This window comes from Phalacrocorax aristotelis, chromosome 1 (assembly GCF_949628215.1).
Source record: "Phalacrocorax aristotelis chromosome 1, bGulAri2.1, whole genome shotgun sequence".
Lineage (NCBI taxonomy): Eukaryota > Metazoa > Chordata > Aves > Suliformes > Phalacrocoracidae > Phalacrocorax > Phalacrocorax aristotelis.
The window spans coordinates 165425379-165431535 of NC_134276.1; the positions used below are offsets into that span (position 1 = coordinate 165425379).

General features: G+C 39.3%; 1 long non-coding RNA gene across 1 annotated transcript; it reads right to left on the bottom strand.

Annotated features, from left to right (window-relative positions):
• Positions 1 to 339: 339 nt before the first annotated feature.
• Positions 340 to 5855, bottom strand: LOC142050823 (uncharacterized). The gene is made up of 4 exons (XR_012658151.1): positions 5679 to 5855; positions 4608 to 4674; positions 2122 to 2175; positions 340 to 768 (listed from the first exon to the last, which is right to left on the bottom strand). It is a non-coding gene; the product is annotated as an uncharacterized LOC142050823 (long non-coding RNA).
• Between the last annotated feature and the right edge of the window lie 302 nt (positions 5856 to 6157).

The window sequence follows — 6157 nt, forward strand, 5'->3', positions numbered from 1 at the left end:
TAAAACTGCTGAAAGAATAACAGGGGTTCTCTTGTGCTCCTAGACAAAGGAGACGGTGATGGCACAATTGAGTGTTATTAGGCATCGCTTTCTAATTGTTGATGTGACTGAACAATCAAAACTATAAAAGGCACTTGGCTCTAATATTCTGAGTAGTGTACTCCCTTAAGAAAACTTAGCTATGACACAGCATTCACCTTTAATTGGTACCTTTCATCTCAGATAACTGAGGAATTAAGAGGATAAATAGAGCCACCTTAGGTTTTCATAGTTCATCTGCATCTTGTATAGACCTTTAAAGTTTAGTAGTATGTTATGTCCTCCTAACATTCAGACAAAACAGCTCTGCACATCATGAAGCAACTGGTTCATGAGAGACATCTCCAAGAAATTCAGCACACAAAAGTTCAAAATTATGGTGGCTCTAAGCCCTCTTTTTAGCAAGTGCTCCTGTGCTTAAGCTTTTGCACCTGTGAAATTCAAACAGTCGTTTTAAATAAATGCTCTAAAAGTGAGTCCTGGCAGCTCAGTCTGCAGAGGGCTGACAACTGCTGTGGAGCAGATTGACAGCACAATTACCTGTGAGGTGTGTCCCGCTGGGAAAACGCTGAGCTAGGGCAAGTTGCTCATGTCGCAGCATGTGACAAAAGGTTACCAGAAAGGTGATTATTCCAGTCCTACCACAGCAGTCTTTGTGTCAATTGGCTCCAGTAATGGCAGCCAGGCTTCTCATTGAAGAACTTCTTACTATGACATGGCTGACTCCAGCTGTGATTTGGATGAGAGAAGGATGCGGACAGAGAAGCATCATGTAAGAACATACACTGTCCTGGGTGACACTAGCTGTGTGTGTACTTACTGTCCCCTTATTTTTTCCCCTTAATTTTCAATATTAACAATTAATACCATCCCTGTAACTTTTTTAAAAACTGTGTTTGCACAGTATTTCAAGAGGAGTTAAGTTGTTTATGAACAGAGAGTCTTAGCAATGAGGAAGGCTGCGTAAAAGTTATGCATAAAAGCTGGTGTGAGGTAAGATTTGGAGCTGGATTGTTATTTTACTGAGCCATGAATAGAAAGAAAAGACACAGGCCTTTCAGTCAAGAAATCAGTTTGAGAGCACTAGGGCTACATGACTCACTGATTTATCTGACTAGGCAAACCAACCAGGATGTATTAAAAGTGCGGCTCTGATCAATACAAACAAAACCATGTTTTTGTTTTGGCTGAGATCAGAAAAAAAAAATCCACCCTTAGAATACAGATTGCCTTGGTTTGGAATACCTGTAAGGGAAAAAAGATTGTGGTTGGTCAGGCTGACAGAGCTGGTGGAAGTGGTGTCCCCTTTCATGCATGGTTCAGGCTTTCAAGAACTCTCCAAAGTAGTGAACACTTAGGTTATATTTCTTCATGATTCAGTCAGAAAGTGAATTAGTATTTGAGTCTCATATTACTTGAGCAAAAGCTCTAGGCAGTTGAGGGCCTTGGATTGTGCTTCCATCAAGTCTTTTGGTTGACGCTGATGCTTTTGTCCAAAAGACTTAATCACTGAGACAAATTGCAGTAGAAATATTCTTTACCTGGTGACCAGATTACTAATTTGAACAGTGGGATTATCTCTGCTCTGCTCCTGGCAGGTTCAAGCTCCATATTGGGTGAAAGTTTAATTATTTTTTCAAAATGAAGTGGCAGTAATGAGAGATTGAGAGCATGCAATGCCAAAGTGCCCTCCAACCTTTATGGGAGGTAGGAGATGTATGTTAAGCTGGGGGAGGCAGGGCATAGAATTTAGCAAGCCTCTCACAATGTGAATAAGTGATTTCAACTCCTCCAGTGAAAGGGAAGCATTAATCTCTCCTGTAATGCTGTTTGGATCTCACCTCAAAATTGACACTAGAATTTCTCCAAAGTTCTGGGAAATCACACCTTAAAACACGTTTACTATCTGCCAGCATAAAAAAATGTCAAACTAAGCCACCCAAAAGGCACAATCAAATCTTCATTAAAAATAAGGCCACCTCATTTTTAGGGGTTTCTTACACCTTAGTGTCCTTCTGTAGTTATAGTCTAAATATACCTGCAAGAAAACCTTTCTGTCAGTGTCTCAGAATGAGTCAGTACCTCAAGCTTCTCCTGGGCGGGACCTCGTGGCAACTTCTTGTTTCTGCAGACAGACTGTGAATTAAATAAGACTGAGTGATGCATAAGAAAAACAAAATTATATTATTAATAGGCAAATGCCTAGGAATGCAGCCGCATGACACATTCCGAGTGTTATTTCCAAGCAAATACTGATTCTCATTTGTAAAGAGATAGCACAAGATGTAAAGCTATCCTGAGATCATAATTTACTGCTGTCTACTTAAAGAGAACTGGTGTGACCTTTTATGCAGGTATCAACCCTAATGATGAATGTGGGTCACTACTTTTTTCTGCATGTTCTTGGGATCTTTGAATTTCTGTTCTGCAAATCAGCATTTGTTGGATGCATGCTTTCAATAGGTTATTAACCTTGGAAAGAACTATTCTCCTAAGTATGCTTTGTTATAATTCCACTAACATTAATCTAAAATACTAGTAGTTTTGTCTTGGGGAAGGACCTAAAGGATTGCCATTCTACCATGTTGGACATCTATGACACACACAATTAACTCTGAGAATTTTGTCTTCTCCATTGGTTAGATCTCATTTTATCTGAGAGTTCAGATTAGCAGACCAGGTATTTTTCAGCACTACTTTTTAAAGACAGAGATTTAGCTTTGTCTGATTTAGAATAGGAATATTCTTCAATGATGAGGGAAATTCATTTTGACCATCTGACACCACCTAGAAGAAAGCTATGAGAGTTATATGTGCCAAGCAGCTCAGAAACCTGCGCGTAAGATAAAGGTTTTCCGCTGTTCTCCTCTTAAGCACTCACGCCACTGAATGAGCATAAGCCATAAACTCCAGCCTTGATCACTCAAGAACATAATATTGTTTAGGTCTCCAGCGTCTAAGGTGTCACCTTAGTAGGAGTTATTGAGCATGTGGTCTCAACAATTGCCCCATTAATTGTGAGCAGCTAATATTGCTTCTCATTATCCTTCTGCAGCACAGTTATAACCAAATAAGGCAGGAGGACACTTTAATAGACGTGTGACTTCCAGTGAAATATTTTGACACCAGAGCAAATTAATACATTTGCCTATTCCAGAAACTGGATTTGTTCAGTTCCTGTCCTTCAGATTCTTGCTCCTGAGGCTAATTCTTCCTGACCCTCAGGAAATTTCAACAAAACAAAAATGGTCCGGAGCAGAAAGCAAATCCTGCCTTATGCCACCTATTTAAACAGAGATTTCCTTCAAATAAGCTATATCAGAGCATCAGGCCAGGGAAAGTATTTCAGTAATTGTGTGTCAGAAGTGTGCAAGCCAAATTCTGCACACGTCTTTGGTGCACAGGAGCTTCTTATCTAGTACCCAAAGAAGTGGACAGCACTGGGAAAATAATTAACAAAATGGTAGTATGATTTGTGAAGCAATTTCACATTGCAGTAGAGATGGCATTGTGAGATGCCATTTTTCCTGAGTCTCACTGGTTCCCATATCAAGTTCACTCAGTTTGTAAGTATAAGGTCACGATTTTTTTTTACAATTTAGCTCAGATTATTATTATTAGCTCAGGCTGTTCAGATACTTTCTCTCCCGTCTCCTGTATCATCTCCACTTACAGAAATGCTTTACATTATTAGCACAGACATTTTTGTGCAACTTTAAACACTTTCAGTGTTGCCCAGGTGACCTTATTACACTTCTGTACCTTTACACCTATTCTATCACAGCTATTCTCTGTCGAGAACCCAAAAGAATGCAATAAACATATAACTCAGTTTGCAGAATATATACAACATGCTTCATAAAAAGCTCAGTGTGAATTTCAGGATGAAGTCTGAATTTGTGGGACTGGCAACTAGCAAAAACATCAACCATCTGTATATCTGATATGGAAATCGCTGAACAGAATGAGTATCAATAAGGCAGTTGATGTGCCAACACTTCTATTTACTATATCAAGTATCTCCACTTTGCTCATACTTTGTCTTTCCGTCATTTCCCCTGGTGTATATTTCTCCACCTCTTGCTGCCAATTATAAGGAACTATATCATTATAATAATCAGATTATCTCCTGGGCTAGTAACTGCCTCATTCTCTTCAGCAGCTGAATGCAGAAATTATTACAAAAAAAGAAAAGCTATTCTTCATTCTGGGATAGAGAAGAAAGAATAACAAGACAGATAGTTCTAAGGGCCCCAAAGCAGGAATTAGGAAAAAATTAACTCACAGTACATTACATGGCCAAGAACAGTATTTTAATTTTATCTCTGAAGCCTGAACAGAGATCATAAATACCCAATTGTCAAGCACGAAAATTACTGATACTGTTTACCAAGGCATTCACTTCTGCTCAGATGCCTATAGTCAATAATTGTCCTCACCTACACAGGAAGGGCAGCACTTGTCCTTGTTCAGCTCCTCTCCCCCTGCTCCCAGACCCTGAGGAAGGTATTCATATAACTTTGAGAACATTTATCTCTTTGTTGCCTTGGACTAGATAAACCACATACCCAAGCTAGCAACAACCTCACGCAGTTTCTCTGATGAGCTTAGATACCATGGTGACAGTAGAAGTATCTGGGATGGAAGACAGAAATTTCAAAGTTATTTTGTTGGCAACTGCTGCAGGGAAAGGTCTTAGACTTTCTTCTAAGATTTGGTGCTGAGCTAACTATCTTGATGTATAAACCACACTTTTTGCAACAAAAACAGGATTATAGCCAGCTAAGAAGTTTTCAGGAAAATCAGCCAGCATAGTAAGAGAATTCAGGGGGTTTGACTCCGCCAACTTAACTAATCCAAAAACACATTTATTTTCCTCTGTTCAGATGGGGCCAAGCTAAAGATCCAGTCCACCAGCATTCCAGGCCTGCTATGAAATGTTATACCCATTTCTGCAGACCAGTAAGCTGAGATGCACAGGCAGAGTTAGTGTCAGTCAAAACAAGAGCTCAAGTAAGTTTTATGGTCTAATCGGCAGCCAGAAACGCTTTTGTCTTTTGAAGTGAAGAGGCATATTTCATAATGGAAAAACTGGTCTATTTATGTAGATGCTCTTGTACGAGGCATCTTTTTCAGCTGCAATGCAGAAAAGACTTTTAATTTTCATTTTACTCCATCACACAGGATGTGATCACAATGACGCTCAAGATTAAAGGTGGGAAATAAAGCATGGCCTCTTGGGCATTTGAATATTACTTTCTTTATTGCTAATAATTATCCTTCCTGATCTTAATAAAATATAAAGAAAAGAAATCATAATGTCATCATTGTTATTCTCATATCTTGATGGGTGATTTAGATATGAACCACAGTGGCTAAATTTAGTATTATTAAAATTAAGAATGTTACACCTGTAGTACATCACAAACCACCTAGAAGTTCCAGTCAAAGAGCAGGTTCCCATTGTGCAGTTGATTTTAATTACTAGTAGTTATTTCCGCCTACAGAAAATAACATCTCTAACATGAAGGCCTCGCACTGCACAAGCAGAATTCACTACCCTACAGGCAACCTGGGACCTCCTTTCCCAGGAATCCAGAGGAATTAATATCCATCCCAGATATTTAGTGTCAGCCTACCTTTGATACTTCACAGATTGCCGTCCTCTAATTAAGGATGAAAGAAGCCGATGTCCCTCACTGAACCCAACTGTACTGGAGAACTTGCTGAGAGCTATTGTTAGGAAGAGGAATGAGGTATTCTTTTCCTATAGTGACTTGGCAAAAATATTCCACCAAACCAGCCAGTGATCCCGGGTAAACAATAAGATCCTAAATTAAAGGACAGTGAATAAAGTGAGAATAGGCAAAGAATTAATGGACTTGCCTACTCATCAAAGCATGGATGGACGCAGTTATGCCAATATAAATATGTGCAGAATGTATGGTATGGTGTATCTAGACACCTCTCTTACTTCACCCATACTAGGAGCTGCATTGTCACAGCTATTTTGCATTAAAATATGTTGCCGACAGAGTGTAATAAATGCTGTGCAGCTGGAGCTAAATGTGGTATTTTTCTTCTGTAGTTCAACTGCCCAGTGACCTACCCCATGCCA